The sequence below is a fragment of the Microcebus murinus genome, chromosome X (genome assembly GCF_040939455.1).
Source record: "Microcebus murinus isolate Inina chromosome X, M.murinus_Inina_mat1.0, whole genome shotgun sequence".
NCBI classification, from domain to species: Eukaryota; Metazoa; Chordata; class Mammalia; order Primates; family Cheirogaleidae; genus Microcebus; species Microcebus murinus.
In genome coordinates, this window is record NC_134136.1 from 121661205 (window position 1) to 121680647 (window position 19443).

Genomic DNA, 19443 nt, shown 5'->3' on the forward strand with positions numbered 1-19443 from the left:
ACTCACTGACCTGCAACAACAACTCAATAACCAACATAAAGAAACCACAAAAAGCCTCCAGGAAATGGAACAAAGGTTCAACAAAGAGATTGACACAGTGAAGAAAACTTTAACCGAAGTCCTAGAGATGAAGAATCAACTCAGGGAACTACAAAATACTGTGGAAAGTCTCAAGAACAGGGTAGATCAAGCAGAAGAAAGAATCTCAGAGATTGAAGATAACACCTTCCAATTAAATAAATCAGTTACAGAAATACAGCAGAGAAACAAGAGAAAAGACCAAAGCCTACAAGAGCTGTGGGATTATGTGAAAAAACCTAACGTGAGGGTCATAGGGTTAGCAGAAGGGGAGGAAGACAACACTCAGGGGCTGGACAAGCTTTTTGAAGATATAATAGAGGAAAATTTCCCAGGCCTTGCTAAAAATCTCGATATACAAGTTCAAGAAGCCCAGAGGACCCCTGGGAAATTCAATGCAAACAGGAAGACGTCACATCATGCAGTCATCAGACTGATCAAAGTATCAACTAAAGAGGCCCTTCTAAGAGCTGTAAGACAAAAGAAGCAAGTAACATACAAGAGAAAGCCAATTCGAATAACATCAGACTTTTCTAATGAGACTTTACAAGCAAGGAGAGACTGGAGCCCCATTCTCACTCTTCTGAAACAAAACAATGCCCAGCCTAGAATCCTATTCCCTGCAAAACTAAGCTTCATATATGAAGGAGAAATAAAGACATTCCCAGACAAGCAAAGCCTCAGAGAATTCACCAAGACAAGACCAGCCCTACAAGAAGTACTCAAAACAGTGTTACACACGGAACACCACAATAGAAACTCACAAATAAAAAAAAAAAAACTAACACCCAAAGATTAAAGGCCAGATATCTCTATGGATCAAGAGAGAAATCAAAGCAACAACATCCAACCCAACAGAATGAACAGTAATCTACCTTGCCTATCAGTTCTCTCAATAAATGTGAATGGCTTAAACTCTCCCCTCAAGAGACATAGGCTGGCTGAATGGATAAGAAAATACAGGCCAAGTCTATGCTGTCTTCAGGAAACACATCTAACCTGCAAGGATGCATATAGACTAAAAGTAAAAGGGTGGAGATCAGTATTCCAGGCAAGTGGAAGCCAAAAGAAGGCTGGCGTGGCTGTTCTAATTTCAGACGATTTAGTTTTTAAACCAACAAAAGTTGTGAAAGACAAAGAGGGTCATTACATAATGGTGAAGGGCACAGTTCAACAAGAAGAGATAACAATTTTAAATATATATGCACCCAACTTAGGTGCACCAAGTTTCATTAAGCAAACCTTACTGGATCTAAGCAAATGGATTAATAGCAACTCCATAATCACCGGAGATTTCAACACCCCACTGACGGCTCAAGACAGATCCTCCAAACAGAAAATTAATAAAGAAATAATGGACTTAAACAAAACTCTAGAACAATTGGGTCTGACTGACATCTACAGGACATTCTACCCTAAATCCACTGAATATACGTTCTTCTCATCAGCTCACGGGACATTCTCTAAGATTGACCATATCCTAGGACACAAAGTAAACCTCAAGAAATTTAAAAAAATAGAAATCATACCATGTATCTTCTCAGATCACAATGGAATAAGGGTAGAAATCAACCCTAACAGAAAATCACATTTCTACACAAAAACATGGAAATTAAACAACCTTCTACTAAATGATTACTTCATAAATGAAGAAATCAAGACGGAAATAAAAAAATTCTGTGAAGAAAATGACAATGGAGAGACAAGATATCAACTCCTCTAGGACACAGCTAAAGCAGTTCTGAGAGGAAAGTTTATCTCCATAAATGCCTATAACCAAAAGTCAAAAAGATCACAAATAGACAATCTAATGAAATGACTCAAAGAGCTGGAAAAAGAAGAACAGACCAGCCCCAAACCCAGCAGAAGGAGTGAAATCAACAAGATAAAATCAGAACTAAATGAAACTGAAAACAGGGAAGCTATTCAGGAGATTAACATAACAAAAAGTTGGTTCTTTGAAAAAATAAACAAAATTGACACGCGACTGGCTAAGCTAACGAAAAGCAGAAAAGAGAAATCTCTAATAAGCTCCATCAGGAATAAAAAAGGAGATATCACAACTGATCCCAAAGAGATACAAGATATAATTTATGAGTACTACAAAGATATTTATTCACACAAACTGGAAAATGTGGAGGAAATGTATAAATTTCTAGAAACACACAGCCTCTCTAGGCTCAACCAGGAAGAAATAGATTCCCTGAACAGGCCAATCTCAACAGCTGAAATAGAAACAGCAATTAAAAATCTCCCTAAAAAGAAAAGTCCCGGTCCAGATGGCTTCACACCCGAATTTTACCACACTTACAAAGAAGAACTAGTACCTATCTTGCAGAAACTATTCCACAACATCGAGAAGAGTGGAAACCTCCCTGACACCTTTTATGAAGCGAATATTACTCTGATACCAAAACCAGGAAAGGATGCAACAAAAAAAGAAAACTACAGACCAATATCCCTAATGAATATAGATGCAAAAATTTTCAACAAAATCTTAGCTAACCGAATCCAGACGCTTATCAAAAAAATAATCCATCATGACCAAGTGGGCTTCATCCCAGGAATGCAGGGATGGTTCAACATACGCAAATCTACAAATGCAATTCACCACATAAACAGAAGCAAAAACAAAGACCACATGATTCTCTCAATAGATGCAGAAAAAGCTTTTGACAAAATTCAACACCCCTTCATGATACGAACACTCAAGAAAATAGGCATAGAAGGGACATACCTAAAAATGATACAAGCCATTTATGAAAGACCCATAGCCAATATCATACTGAATGGGGAAAAACTGAAAGCATTCCCACTTAGAACCAGAACCAGACAAGGCTGCCCACTATCTCCACTTCTATTCAACATAGTACTGGAAGTCCTGGCTACAGCAATCAGACAGGAAAGTGGAATTAAAGGTATCCAAATAGGGGCAGAAGAGATCAAACTTTCACTGTTTGCTGATGATATGATATTATATTTAGAAAACCCCAAAGATTCAACCAGGAAACTCCTGGAACTGATAAATGAATTTAGCAAAGTCTCAGGATACAAAATCAATACACAGAAATCAGAGGCATTCGTATACGCCAACAACAATCAAATCGAGAACCAAATTAAAGACTCAGTACCCTTCACAATAGCAACAAAGAAATTAAAGTACCTAGGAATATACTTAACGAAGGAGGTAAAAGACCTCTACAGGGAGAACTATTAAACACTGAGGAAGGAAATAGCAGAGGATGTAAACAGATGGAAATCCATTCCATGCTCGCGGATCGGCAGACTCAACATCATTAAAATGTCTATACTACCCAAACAGATCTACAGATTCAATGCAATACCTATTAAAATCCCATCAGCATTCTTCACAGATATAGAAAAAATAATTTTACGCTTTGTATGGAACCAAAGAAGACCCCGAATATCAAGAGCAATCCGAGGCAACAAAAACAAATTGGGAGGTATTAATATGCCAGATATCAAACTATACTACAAAGCTGTTGTAATTAAAACAATCTGGTATTGGCACAAAAATAGGATTATTGACCAGTGGAATAGATGTGAGAATCCTGATATAAAACCATCCTCATATAGCCATCTAATCTTTGACAAAGCAGACAAAAACATACGCTGGGGAAAAGAATCCCTTTTCAATAAATGGTGCTGGGAAAACTGGATAGCAACCTGTGGAAGGTTAAAACAGGACCCACACCTTTCACTTCTCACAAAAATCAACTCACGCTGGATAACAGACTTAAATCTCAGGTATGAAACCATTAGAATTCTAGAGGAAAAAGTTGGAAACACTCTCCTAGACATCGGCCTAGGCAAAGAGTTTATGAAGAAATCTCCAAAGGCAATCAAAGCAGCAACAAAAATAAATGAATGGGACATGATGAAACTACAAAGCTTCTGCACAGCCAAAGAAACAGTCATGAAAGTAAACAGACAACCTACAGAACAGGAGAAAATTTTTGCATCCTACGTATCCGATAAAGGGCTGATAACTAGAATATACTTAGAACTCACGAAAATCAGCAAGAAAAAATCAAATAACCCTATTAAAAAGTGGGCAAAGGACTTGAACAGAAACTTTTCTAAAGAAGACAGAATAATGGCCAACAAACATATGAAAAAATGCTCACCATCCCTAATCATCAGGGAAATGCAAATCAAAACTACAATGAGATATCACTTAACTCCAGTGAGAATGGCCTTTATCAAAAAGTCTCCAAATAACAAATGCTGGCGTGGATGTGGTGAGAGAGGAACACCGCTACACTGCTGGTGGGATGCAAACTAGTTCAACCTCTGTGGAAAGCAATATGGAGATACCTTAAAGTGATACAAGTAATCTACCATTTGATCTAGCAATCCCATTGCTGGGCATCTACCCAAATGATCCAATGACACTCTACAAAAAAGACACCTGCACTCGAATGTTTATAGCAGCACAATTCATAATCGCAAGGCTGTGGAAACAGCCCAAGTGCCCATCCATCCAAGAATGGATTAATAAAATGTGGTATATGTATACCATGGAGTACTATTCAGCTCTAAGAAACAATGGTGATATAGCACATCTTATATTTTCCTGGTTAGAGCTGGAACCCATATTACTAAGTGAAGTATCCCAAGAATGGAAAAACAAGCACCAGATATATTCTCCAGCAAACTGGTATTAACTGAGTAGCACCTAAGTGGACACATAGGTACTATAGTAATAGTGTATTGGGGAGGGGGGGCGGGTATATACATACATAACGAGTGATATGCGCACCATCTGAGGGATGGTCATGCTGGAGACTCAGACTTGTGGGGGGAGGGGGGAAGGGCATTTATTGAAACCTTAAAATCTGTACCCCCATAATATGCCGAAATAAAAAAAAAAGAGTTAAATTATCAAGCTTGTTTGTCTGTTATTTGTGCATTTGTTACTAAAAAAAGAAGGTAAGTTACTGATGAAGGCTAACTGGATCTGATAATCTTACAGTCTCAGATTAAAATGAGGATTTTTTTCCCTATATTTTCTCATGTTATGCCTTGAATTTATATATCTAACCTAACCATTAATTTTGTACTAAGGATGGTTCACTAAGTGTATAATAAAAGGAGCAAGATGGATGCACTTTGAATTTTCTTTCATTGAGAGTAACTATTGTTATGGAAAAGTGGAGTTTATAACAGCAAATATTAAGATGGGTTTCCTTTTTTTATACAAGTTACTTAATATTCTTTTTTAGTATTTATTCAAATTAAATAGCTTTGAACTAATGTTAAAAATGATAGTTATGGAATGAATTTGTTAGTGCATTTTTATTCAAGTGCTCATACCTAGTGATTGTTCATATGGCATTCTGTTATGTCACTCATTCAGGCCTTAATGCCTCCCATAGGCAAAGTAGTTTGAGAAAAGAGAGGATCGGGGATACTTGTAGATTTAACCCATCAGCATGTGTCAAATACTATACAAGGTGCAATGGTGTTGTAATGAATTTATGTGTCATTCACCATTTTAAAGTAGCAACAGCAAGATGACAGTTTACTTGAACAGGTTGGCCATTCCTTTACCTACTGAGGTATTTGCAAACCTTACAGAGGTATACAGTATAAAGCTGATTTTCTAAATATCCTTAAATGTGTGTAGAGAACCTTTTTGAGATATCTGTAACTTTGTAAATAACTTTTGACTTATAACTAAATGTAGGTAAGAAGGTGTGCAATGTTTTAGACATATTGATCTTAAGCCTTTTCACAAACTTTAATGAGCTTTTAGAAATTAACTAAATACTAATTAACTAATACTGATGTTAATGGCCTCCTAAATAGCATTACAAATTCAATCTTAAATATATCTATGTAAAATACAGCTTCAGAGAAACTAAAAATGTAGGTGCAGTGGGTCTATTATGGAAATCTGTTGTCAGTGAACATGAACTATTAATAAGTTCTTTAAGTGAAAATTGAAGAATGTAGGAAGGATAATTAAACTCATTAGGAGTCTTCAGTTACACCATAGACATGAATACATAAACATGAATATGGTTCATAGTGAGTGATGGTAATCATTTTATTTATGGGCATAAACTCTTTATAACTTAATACTTAAAAGATTATGTAATTAATGTCCCATAAATTATAGTTTACCAATAGCTCTAAAACATGCTAACCTGAGCTCTTCTCTCCAATTTGTTTTTTGTTTTTGTTTTTTTTTTTTTTTTGAGACAGAGTCTCACTTTGTTGCCCAGGCTAGAGTGAGTGCCATGGCATCAGCCTGGCTCACAGCAACCTCAATCTTCTGGGCTCAGCGATCCTACTGCCTCAGCCTCCCAAGTAGCTGGGACTACAGGCATGTGCCACCATGCCCGGCTAATTTTTTTTGTATATATATTTTTAGTTGGTTAATTAATTTCTTTCTATTTTTAGTAGAGACGGGGTCTCGCTCAGGCTGGTTTCGAACTCTTGACCTTGAGCAATCCACCCGCCTCCGCCTCCCAAAGTGCTAGGATTACAGGCGTGAGCCACCGCGCCCGGCTTCCAATTTGTTTTTAATTTCATTTGAGTTAGTACCTACAAATCAGATATGTGTTTGGTTATCAAGTGAAGGTAGGTTATGTCTAAAGGTGATCTTCTGAATCTTCTCTCCCTAGAGGCACTAGTATCTAAGAGTTTACCTACAACCTTTTCTGATTGTTAAGGAAGATAATAACTTATGTTTTATGTTTCTTGAATTTTCTTTTGATACTTGTCCAATAGTGGCCAGTTTATAATGTTTAAATATAGTTATTCACTGTGCCTTAAATTTTATACTTTTTTGTTTATGCAAACTATAAAATGTCCCATAAATGCATTAAATTGTCTTATTTTTTTTAAAAAAAAGTATATTACAAGGTGACTCATTGTTTGAAATAGGAAAATATAGGACACCAGTCTAAGTGCTCATCAGTAGGTCTCACAGAAATCAATAAAATCAAGTCATCAGCATGATTCCAGTCAGTAGCATCAAGAAGCATCAAGATGTAATGTTAGTAAGAAAAAATGTGATTTCAGAGCCAAGACAAAGAAAGAGCTGAGGACCAGTATATCTTGCAAATTGCAGTAGCGGAAGAAAACTGGAAACAATGAGTAGAGATTATGTGTCCAAGAGTTCTAGTAGAATATTATGGCAGTACTTATCATTCATTCATTGCACTGATATTTCTGAAGCACTGATTGTGTGTTATACACTGTATCTGCAATTAGAAAAGCCATAAATCTGATGCTGGAACATGAATACAATAATTCTCAAAAACCCCCCAACAATGTGCAAAGGGAGGGAAAAGTCTTTACCCAAGAATGTCAGCTAATAAACAGAGAAAGATAATAGAATTAGAATATCATCATTTTGCAACCCTCAAGTTAATAATTGTTTTAGTCAAAGATCATCAATGGATGCTAAAACCATTTTGTGACTGCTTATTGGGGAACAGATTATTCACAGGGTCGCCAAGAAATCAGCCCATAGATAAATAATTAAATACAAAAGGTAAAAGGTCGGTTTTTTAACAATGGAAAGATTTGATGGACCATCCCTTAACCAAGAAATCAAACTTAGCATTACCAATAGAGTGAACTGACACATGCTTCCAAATATGACTTACTGAGAGGGACACATCACCTATGTAGTTTTTTCTCCCAAGTCATTTATCCTCAATCTATTCATGAGGAAACAATCAGAAATGCAGAACCATCTGCAACACAATTGGCATAGGTTCTTCAACAATATTAAGGTCCTGACAGACAAAAAAAGCTGGGGAACTATTACAGATTAAAGACTAAAGAAGAGATTAGAGACAAAAGAGATGACAACCAAATGCAATGCATGAACTCATTTTGGATGTGGGATTTTTTTTTAAGTTGTAAAAAAAAATTGGAGACAATTAGAAAAAATTGAATTTGGACTATATAATATTATTGTATCATTATTAAGTTTCTTAAGTGTTATTAGACTCTTGGAGGAGGTATCATGGAATTGTTCTATATGCTCATGGTGGTAGTGGTTTCACAAATCTATACATGCATTAAAATATAACTGTACAATTTTATAAAATAAAATTTAGAATAATAAAAAACTTGAATTTCTTAGGTGTGAGAATGGGCTTGTGGCTATACAAGAAAATGTCCTTGTTCTTAGGAGCTTGGAAATATAGAAAGATAATCAAAATGAAAATGAGCAAAGACTACTTATTCAGAGCTTGCTATAGCAAGGGAGTGAGCCATCATCACTTGGCGTTTGTCAGAGACTCAAAGGCAGGCAGAGAGTGGGAAAGTTTTATATGTAGTAGAAAAAAGGGAAGGCTTCAGGCATGTCCTGATTGGAGGCTATTGGCATGGGGAAGCTGGAGGTGGGCTAATCGAAGTGGGGCATCCTATGTGATTGGTTTGGGGAGCAGATTTGACTTTCTCTGGTTGGTCCTGAGTTGGAAGTAGGGAGAGGGGGTAAAATATGGAGAAGCTGGATGTCATCAACCAAGTCCTGACTGGCTGTGCTGATTGCTACAGAGGTTGTGGTTTGGCTTCCCAGGCTTGCTGGGGCAGAGGTTTTAGGTCAGAATTCTATTGTTTTATATGGTCTGGCTGTTGTCCTTTGTATATTCAGTCTCTCAGGAGATACATACTGAGTATCGTGCAAGGAGCATGATGTGTGCTGCTGACTGTAAAAAGCTATTGTAGAACAAATGTGATGGAGTCGCCTGTTTCTCTGCTGCCTTCTTCTTTTGCTCCATTCTGTTTTGCCATTTCTCTCCTCTTCCCCCATGAAACTGTGACTAGTGGATAAACCACAACACTAGCGAAAACAACCCTCAGAAAATACCGTTCATGTAGCTATCAGGGCTTTGACTGAGCAAGGGACACAAAACCAAGAACGTCCCTTCAACTGGAAGTTTCATTTAAGGAAAAAAAAACCTTCCAGCAGAGACTGTCACAGAAAAAAAAAAAAAATAAAAAATAAAAAAAAATCCAGCAGAGACTGTCACAGAAAAAAAAAAAATAATAAAAAAAAATAAAAATAAAAAAAAACTTCTACCAAAGCCCAAACTGCAAGGACACATATTCCACTTTCCCCTATAAAAACCCTGACTCTGCTTCAATTAGGACATTACTGAAGCATCTCAGCTGAACAAAGCATTAAGCTCTATTGCTGTCACTTCAATTATTTTCTTTTGACAATTTTTAAAATGATGGGGCCTGTATACATGTATATATAAAGAAAATGTGGCAAAGGTTAAAAATTGTTACATCTAGATAGGGGGTATTTGGATGTTCATAGTGCAATTCTTTCAACTTTTGTGTAGGTGTGAAATTTTTCCATTGAAAAGCTGAGTGTAAAATAAGTTATCATTATCTGCTATCCATTGAAGTATGTAAATGGTTGTGGCGATTGGTCCTGAGGTCCTTGCTCAAGCCATTGAACCTGATACTTTTCATGAAGTTTTCTTTGACCTCTGTCAGTGGAAGACTTTGTAAAATGTTTTTCACCTACTAAAGGGAGGCACAAAAGACAAGTATGATCAGAAGACCATGGCTGTGGATTACTTCTTGTAGCTACTGTAGGACACAGGTGCTCGTTATTATGTCCCTAGTTAAAGATATGAAAGATATGAAAATATTCTGACCTTGCATTCTTCTTAGTTTTCAAGGGGATACCTGAGTAACTATGAAGATTCCTGACTGACCTTGCTATGTAAAGTGGCAGTTCCCCCTGCATTTCTAACTCACATCTCTCTGCCCTATCCACAGCCTCTTCTTTAGCAGTTATCACCTTTTAACAAATAATGTAATTTGCTCTTTTAAAGTGCTTATTGCCTCTATGCCCCACTAGGATGTCAATGTTAATGAACCTGCAAAGGGGGGTGTTCTCTGTTGCTTGCGGCAGGGAAATCCAATTACTGAGACAACAAAGATTGTCAACGGAAGAAAGGATTTATTGCAGAGGACGTGTCAATTGGGAGTGAGAAGGAATGGACTGCCTCAAATCCATCTCCCCAATCAACAGGGTCAGGAGTTTTTATGGAGGTGAAATGAATAATGCATGAAGAGAATGAGCAACATTAGGTGTTTGGGGCAGACTGCAGGGCATGCAAGCACAGTGAGAAATCATGCTAGTACATCACATGATCAAAAAATGGTGGATAAGCCCCTCCCAGGGTGGGGGTTTTAGTAGTATAAAAAGCTAGGGGTTAATATTCGTCATTCTTTCAGTCTTGTGTGTAGGTGGGATGCGAGGAATAGGCTGCTCAGTGGGTCCCTGGGAACAATCTTTGGTGGAGTGTCACTTATCTTGTCTTCTCCAGGCAAACAGGTGGTGTAAGGCTCTGTAGTTACCTTGTGGCTGCAAAGAGGTTCCGCCACTTTTGGGAAAGAAACTCAAAAAGAATACATCAGTGCAACAGAAGTTTACAAAGTTTTGGTCAGCAAATCTTACATACAGAGTCTGTTAAGCTCGCTGTCTCTCTATTTTCTTTGAAACTGCAGTTGAGATAAAACTCATTGTCTATGGTACCATCAATTCAAGGCCAGTTAGAACAGCCAGCTCTAGCCACAATGTGAACATTGAAAACTCATTTGAAACACAAGGGAAATAAAAAGAAAAAATCTACAAAAAAAAATGTTCTTGCTTATGGAGCTGGTTACACTAACACCATGAATTTAGGGATTTGGGGCTGTTTTGTTTCACTAAACATCAAGTACCAAGAGCAGTGCCTGGTAATCAATAAATATTTGATGAATGAACAAATAGGATCTTATAAAAGTTCTCCATCTCTTTAGTATTTCATGCATTACTTAAACCAGATTAATTTTATAACAGTCTTGTCATCCAGAGATGCCTGCAAAGTCTTTTGGAAGGAATCGTTAATATTTTAAGAAAATGACTCTGGTTTGTGTGTTTTGCTTCCCTCTACATCATGTTGTAAAGATACTAGAAATAAAGCAGTTGATTACTCTGTATATGTGAAAAGCAAAAATCACTGCGGTATCAGCACGAGCAAGTAAGTGAGAAAACAGTAAATGAATAAAATAATTTCTGATACAAAAGAAGGCTATGAATAAAACTGAAATGTGGTGAAGAGCTCAAGAGCATTGGGATAGAGCAGGGAAGAAAGAATTCTGAAGAAGAGACATCTGAGCAAAATACATGAGTGATGTGATAGAGTGAGCCATGGAGCCAGGGGCAGCATTAAGTGTCAAGGCCATGGAACTTCTGCCTTCTGCTCATCCCACCACTAGGCGGCGTCTTTAGGCTAGGGCTAAAGACTTTCTTGCCCCATTCAAGGAAGGAATAGCACTTTTCTCCACACAGACTTTCTCTATTTGTCACTTAGGTATTTAGCCAACATTTTCATTTTCCCAATTAATTTAAATATTTAGTTTTAATATCACAAGCGCTTATGTACCTACCACCCAAAAGAAAATGTATATCCTTGACAATAACCTCCATCTATCTATGTAGTCCCCAATTCATTGTCCTGCTTCTCTTGAACTGAGTTAAATATCATTCTAAATCCTAGGTTCATCAATATTTGATTTCTTTTTCATATAATTTTATTGCAATTACACAAAATTCTAAATAGTTCATGTTCTTTATATTAGTAGCTTTTAATTTTATAAAAGTATGTTGTACTTTATATAATCTTTTGAGATTATAGTTTTTCCCCCTTAATATTCATCCATATTGTTGGGTATTGTTCTAGTTCATTCATTATGACTCTTGTTCATGAGTATCCACTTTTGTTTCCAGGTTTTGCTGTTGTGAACAGGATGCCATGCTGCTATGGTTTGAATATTTGTTCCCTCCAAAACTGATGTGGAAATTTAATCTCCAATGTGGCAGTATTGACAATTAGGGCCCTTAAGAGGTGAGACAGGTAACATGGATTAATGGATTAATGGGATGATTGGTTATCACGGGAGTGGGACTGGTGGCGTTATAAGAAGAGGAAAAGAGACCTGAGCTAGCATGCTCAGCCCCCTTGTCATGTAATGCCCTATACCATCTCTGGACTCTGTAGAGAGTCTTCGCCAGCAGGAAGGCCTTCACCAGAAATGGCCCCTCCACCTTGGACTTCTCAGCATCCAGAACTGTAAGAAATAAATCCCTTTTCTTTATAAATTACCCAGTTTCAGGTATTTTGTTGCAAGCAACAAAAAACAGACTAAGACATATGATACATGCATATCCTAGATTTCTTGTGTAAGTATTTCTCTTGGATATATTTCCAAGAATGGACTCTTAGGAATGGATTGTAAAGTATGTAAATATTCACTATAGGAGGAAATGCCAAACTATTTTCTAAAGTGGATTACTGATTTATATTCCTTCAACAGGGCAAAAAAGATCCTGTAGGCTCATATACTCTTGGAGTATTGGTATTGTCAGACTTTTACTTTTTTTTTTTTTTTTCAGACAGAGTCTCACTTCTGTTGCCCAGGCTAGAGTGCCGTAGAGTTGGCTTAGCTCACAGCAACCTCAAACTCCTGGGCTTAAGCGATCCTCCTGCCTCAGCCTCCTGAGTAGCTGGGACTACAGGCATGCGCCACCATGCCCGGCTAATTTTTTCTATATATTTTTAGTTAGCCAACTAATTTCTTTCTATTTTTAGTAGAGATGGGGTCTCGCTCTTGCTCAGGCTGGTCTTGAACTCCTGACCTTGAGTGATCCGCCCGCCTCAGCCTCCCAGGGTGCTAGGATTACAGGCGTGAGCCACCACGCCTGGCCAGACTTTTACTTTTTTGCAAATTGAATGGGTGTAAAATATCACTGGATTTGTAATTCCCTGATCACTAATTACTTTGAAGATCTCTTCATATGTTTATTGGCTCTATCTTTCCTGCTTCTTTGAAGTGGTCTAACAGATACACCTATTTTTTTTTGTTTAGCATAATCATAGTACAATTATGACACCCAAGAACATTAGCAATGATTCCTAACACTCTATTAGAAGTACATGCATGCCAGATGTGTGATTCCATTTCTTCTTTCATTTATTCATTCAACAAAAACTTACCCAGACCAGGAATATAGGGGCAGAAAGAGAATCTGGGATAATCTGGGTCCAACTACCCTGGTTTGAATGTTTGTCCCCTCCAAAACTCATGTTGAATTGCCACTTAGTACTGTAGTAAGTGTGTGTCTAGTGTGTGTCTCCTTCATTGACTGATGGATCTGCCACTTAGTACACTTAGTACTGTAACAGTACTAAGAGTTGGGGGGTCTTTAAGAAGTGAATAGGTGATGGGGGATCCACTCTTATGAAGGGATTAATGCTATTATTATGGGCATGGGTTAGTTACCTCTACTAACTTGCTCTACTACCTCTACTACTTGCTTGTCCTCTTACCTTCTGCTGTGGGATAATGAAGCAAGAAGGCCCTCACCAGATACTGGCATGATGCTCTTAGACTCCCCAACTTCCAGAACTGTGACCTGAATATACTTTTCTTTCTAAATTACTCTGTCTGTGGTATTCTCTTATAGCTGCAGAAAACAGACAAAGACACCAAGCCTCTAAGACAGTAAAAATGAACTCAGGCTATAAATATCTGCCCTACCATTCATCAGGCAGGAGAACAGACACAGATAAAGCCAGATACAAAATTCACAGGAAACACTTATCCCAAGGACATGCTGCAGTTTTAATGCCATAAAGAACCCCTACTGTAAGTGACTACTGCTTTCTTAGTCACTGAGAAACTTTGTTCTCTGCAGTCATAGACTATCAGAAACTTTGCTGTTTGAAATGATATCCATAAGAGTAAAATACCTGACCCTTACAGGAGATTCTAAGTCACTCAGACACAGAGAAGCAAAGCTCAATTTCCAACCCAGGTGCAGAGAGAGCATCAGATCAGGGGTATCTGGAGACACATCTCTATCTTAATAGAGGAACCAACACTTCACAGTCTAGACCTGATGTTGACCCTCTACATACAGGCATACTTTGCTTTGAAATTATTAAAATACTGCTTCATAAATTTCATCTGGACGCTACCATTCCTCAGAATCCTATAAGAATTCTGTCTTTTCCTTTGTTTAATCACCTGCCCCATGGTTCCCCTAGTGTGTGTCTCCCTCATTGACTGATGGATCTGTCAGACTAAAAATTAGTCCCTGATGGTCTTAGGATGATTGGACTAGGATCCCTCTCACACTTCAGATTGTTAATCTGAGACCCAGAGAGGATGAGACTGGACTGGAGAGCCCCCAGCACGTCCAAGCCTCAGCCTACACTGGGTCCCTTCAAAATACTTTTCTCACCTGAGGATTGAGAAAGGCTTTCTGCAGGCACAGAGCCTTCTACCTCTGTCAGGAGGATTCCCTGGAGGAGGAGATGTTGGAACTTGGTTTTGAAGGATGAATAGACATTCTCAGGTGAAGGGCGCAACGACTTCTTCCCATTCTGCTCCAGTGACATCTCCCAGAGGGCAGGAGCGTCTCCAGAATTTCCACATTGTAAGTGATAAGGGACAGCAAACAGGTTAAAGGGCAGAATCAGAGTCTTGCATTAAAGCCACATCTGCAAAGTAAGGGCACCATCACCATATATTAATAGAGTTTACTTTATGAGGAAATAAAAAAATAACAACTGTCCTAAATATGTTTTTATTGACATATTGCATAAGGACACATCAAAAATTGTTAGTATTGGTACATACTTCTATTTTAGTTGAGGTAGACGGAGTGGGAGATAAGGTAGCTCATGGGAGCGTTCAAACCTCACAGCCAAGCCCCACAAGCACAGCGGGGTGGGGGGAACCGAACACCCTGACTTCTCCACTTTTCCCACCGCGTGGTATATCCTAGGAGGGCTTGCACAACCCTGATTTCTCCACTTTTTTCCCTTGTGGTATGTTCTAGGAGAGGCTTGTAATGAGCCTGACTTCTCTTCTCACCCGGTGGTATCTGCCAGGAGACAACAGCCGCAGGCGCTTCTGCGTCTTTCTAAGAGGCCCCTCAGCTGCTCGGAACGGTATTCCACAGATCCATAGACTACAGATCTAAAGACCCCTCCTCCAGTAAGCCCGCTCAGAAGAATGTCCCCACCCCTGCTCCCCGGCACCACTGGGATAGCTCCTCACCCCTGCTCTGTGAGTTTAGAGGCGTCCTCATCCTTAGTACGGAATGGACACTCCAACATGGTGTACCCCATGGGGAAATGCAACCTGGGCGCGGCCATGTTCCTCGCCCGACAACGCAGCCAAGAGGCACTGAACGCCCCAAAGCACCGACTCGGTAACTTCTCCATGTTGACGCTTGGCTAAGAGCGGCTTCGAAGGTGGCTTTGCGCATGCGCAGATTCCTTTTCTTCCACCCTCATGCAAAGCCCAAACCCGAGAAGGGCGGGGCTAGGGGCCGTGACCGGAAGCGGCTGTAGTTCTCAGCTGCGGTTTGATAGTTGTCAGGAGGATTCGACGTTCAATGTCCGAGGGATGTGGAGGTGATGGGGGGCCGGGGAGGGTGAGTGCTGAGGGATTTCTGTGTGGTCAGTGATGGAATCGTTTGAGTAACTTGAGTTGCATGATTCGCTCATTATTTTGCAGGCTTTTCTCTTTCCCAATATCAACGTTAAGATCTTAAAGTTCACTCAAAAACCCACTGGGTTTGGTGCATTAAGTGTTTTTAAGAATGTGAATTTGTATTAATTTGTCTTTTACCCAGGAGTTATTCAAAAGTGAATTTTCTATTTCCAAAATTAATCTTTTTAATGGATTTCTAACCTTAGTTTTTGGTGTCAGAAAAATATCTATGTGAAGCTCATTCCTTCAAATATGAGGAAATTTATGGCCTAGTCCGTGGTGAATTTTTAGATATGTTCCGTATTTATAACTTGAAAATAATATTTAATTATTAGTTATCAGTTGCGTTATACAAAATCTGTCCTTTTTTGTCTGCTGCTTCTATTACTGAGAAAGGAGACAGAAATTCTCTACTGTGATGGTGATTTGTCGATTTCTCCTTGCTGCTGTCTGTGATCCATTTTGAGTTAATTTTTGTATAAAGTGTGAGACTTAGGTTAAGGTGCATTAATTTGCTTATGGATGTCCGATTATTCAAGCACCATTTATTTAAAAGGCTCCATCCTCCATTGACTTACTTTTCACCTTTGTCAAAAATAAATTGGCCATACTTGTGTGGGGGCTCTTTCTGGGTTCTCTATTCAGTTCCGTTGCTGTGTCTGTCCTTCTGCCAGTAGTACCATGCTGTCTGGATTACTGTAGCAATGTAAGTCTTGAAATCGGGTAGAGTAATTCTTCCCACTTTATTCTTTTTGGAAATTAGTTTAGCTTTTCTGGTTCCTTTACCTTCCCCATATACATTTTAGAAAATCTTGTCTCTGTCTACAAAGCATCTTACTGGGACTTTAAACCTGTATTTCAGTTTGGGTAGAATTTATATCTTAACTATGTCATGTCTTCCAATCCATGTTCACAGTCTCTCCATTTATTTAGATCTTTTTTGATTAATTTCAACGGTATATTGTAATTTTATCATACAAATTCTGTACATGTTTTGTTAAGTTTGTACTTAAGTAATTTTCGTGGAGTGGTTGCAAATGCTATATTGTCTTTTAAATTTTGATCTCCCCATGTTTGCTGCTTATATATGGGAATACAGTTGTGTTTTGTTTGTTTATCTTGTATTCCATAATCTCGTCAAACTCAATTATTAGTTTTACACCTTTTTTGGTAGATTTGTTGGGTTTTCTGCATGAACAATCATGTCATATACAAAGACAGTTTTATTTATTTCTTCATTTCCAATATGTATGCCTTTTCTTTTCTTTCCTTTTTTTTTTTTTGACACAGAGTCTCACTTTGCTCAGGCTAAAGTGCCATGGTGTCAGCCTAGCTCACAGCAACTTCAAACTCCTGGGCTCAAGCAATCCTTCTGCCTCAGCCTCCCATGAGTAGCTGGGACTACAGGCATGTGCCAGCATGCCCAGCTAATTTTTTTAATATATTTTTAGTTGTCCAGCTAATTTCTTTCTATTTTTTTAGTAGAGACGGATTCTCACTCTTGCTCAGGCTGGTTTTGAACTCCTGAGCTCAAATGATCCACCCGCCTCCGCCTCCCCAGAGTGCTAGGATTACAGGCGTGAGCCACCATGCCCAGCCTCTATACCTTTTCTTGCTTTATTATGCTGTCTAGAACTTCCAGTACTATGTTGAATAAGAGTGGTGAGAGTGGACATCCTTGCATTGTTTCTGTCTTAGAGGGAAAGTATTCAGCCTCTTACCATTAAGTATGTTAACTATAGTTTTTTTTTTCAGGTGCTCTTTATCAAGTTGAGGAAGTTCCATTCTATTCCCAATTTGCTGGGAGTTTTTTGTTTTTTGTTTTTTTTCATGAATTAGTGTTGAGTTTATATGATCTTGTTATTTTTTTCTTTTTTAGCCTGTTAATATGGGGAATTACACTGATTGATTTTGGAATATTGAACTAGCCTTACATTCCTTGAATAAACCCCACTTGGTTGTGGTATAAATTCTTTGGATATATTGCAGGACTTGATTAGCTAATGCTTTTTTTTGAGGAATTTATTGATTTTCTCTGTTGTTTTATGCTTTCAATTTCATTGATTTCTGCTCTTATATTTATTACTCCCCTCCTTCTTCTTACTTTGAGTTTACTTTGCTCTTCTTTTTCTAGTGTCTTGAGGTGGGAGCTTAGATTATGAATTTAAAACCTTTCTTCTTTTTAATGTAAAGATTTAGTGCTATACAGTTCCCTCTCAACAGTGCTTTTTTGCACTAAGTTCATGGGAGATATTGGTCTATAGCTTTTTTATACTGTTTTTGTCTGGTTTTAGTATTAGGGTAATAGTGGCCTCATAGAATGAGTTGGGGACTTTTTCTCCTCTTGTATTGTCTGGAAGACATTGTGAAGAATTAGTGCTAATTTTTCTTTAAATGTTTGGTAGAAATCTCCAGTGAAACCATCTGGGTCCAGAAATTTCCATTTGGAAGATTTTGATTATAGCTTCAATTTCTGTAATATTTATATAACTATTTAGATTATCTATTTAATATCTTTTCAGATTATCTACAGGTTGAGCATCTCTAATCCAAAATCTGAAATGCTCCCAAATCCAGAACTTTTTGAGCACCAAAATGATGGCACAAGTGGCAAATTCCACACCTGACCTTGTGATGGGTTATAGTCAGAACGCTTTGTTTCCTGCACAAAATTATTAGCAATATAGTATAAAATTACTTTCAGGCTATGTATATAAGGCATATATGAAACTTAAAAGAATTTCATTTTATATTATGTATATGCAAATAAATATTACAAAATCCAAAAAATAAAATCTGAAACCCCAAATGCTTCTGGTCCCAAGCATTTCAGGTAAGGGATACTCAACCTGTGTTTAGTAGTGGGTGAGTTGTGGTAGTTTGTGTTTTATGAGGAATTGTACTATTTCATCCAAGTTGTTGAATTTATGTGCACAAAGTTGTTTGTGGTATTCCCTTTTCTAATATTGGTTTTTATCTTTGTCAATCTTGCTAGAGGATTACCCATTTTCTTGATCTTTTCAAAGGACCAGCTTTTTTTTTGTTTTGTTTTTGAGACAGAATCTTACTCTCTCACTCTGTTGCCTGAGCTAGAGTGCCATGGCATCAACCTAGCTTACAGCAACCTCAAACTCCTGGGCTCAAGTAATCCTACTGCCTCAGCCTCCCAAGTAGCTGGGACTACAGGCACATGCCAGCATGCCCAGCTAATTTTTTCTATATATTTTTAGTTGGTCAATTAATTTCTTTCTATTTTCAGTAGAGACAGGGACTTGCTCTTGCTCAGGCTGGTTTTGAACTCCTGATCTTGCGTGATCCACCTGCCTCCCAGAGTACTAGGATTACAGGTGTGAGCCACCTACACCCGGCCCAGCTTTTGAATTTATTGACTTTCTCTGTTGTTTTCTGCTTTCAATTTCATTGATTTCTGCTCTTATATTTATTACTCCCCTCCTTCTGCTTACTTGAGTTCACTTTGCTCTTCTTTTTCTAGTTTCTTGAAGTGGGAGCTTAGATTATGAATTTAAAACCTTTCTTTTTAATGTAAATATTTAGTGCTATACAGTTCCCTCTCAACAGTGCTTTTTTCCCTGGAGACTTTGTCTTTGATCCGTGGATTATATAGAAATATATTGTTTAATTTTCAAGTTTTTGGAGATTTTCCTGTTATCATTCTGTTATTGATTTCTAGTTTCATGGTGTTATAAGAGAACATACTCTGTATGACTTCAATTTGTGGAGGTATTTTATGACCCCAGATATGGCCTGTTTTGGAGAATGTTCAATGGGTGCTTCCATTAGTGTTTG

General features: G+C 38.0%; 1 protein-coding gene and 1 pseudogene across 4 annotated transcripts in view; one reads left to right on the forward strand and one right to left on the reverse strand.

Moving 5' to 3' along the window:
• Positions 1-14646: 14646 nt before the first annotated feature.
• On the reverse strand, positions 14647-19434 carry LOC105856428 (uncharacterized; annotated as a pseudogene).
• Positions 15464-19443, forward strand: part of LOC105856368 (uncharacterized) — a 93320-nt gene continuing 89340 nt past the window's right edge. For 3 of the 4 annotated variants that reach the window (XM_075999550.1, XM_075999552.1, XM_012738031.2), the window contains exon 1: positions 15464-15577. The gene's annotated coding sequence lies outside the window, so the exon portion shown is untranslated. The remainder of the gene's footprint in view (positions 15578-19443) is intronic. The other variant, XM_075999551.1, reaches the window with a different exon arrangement.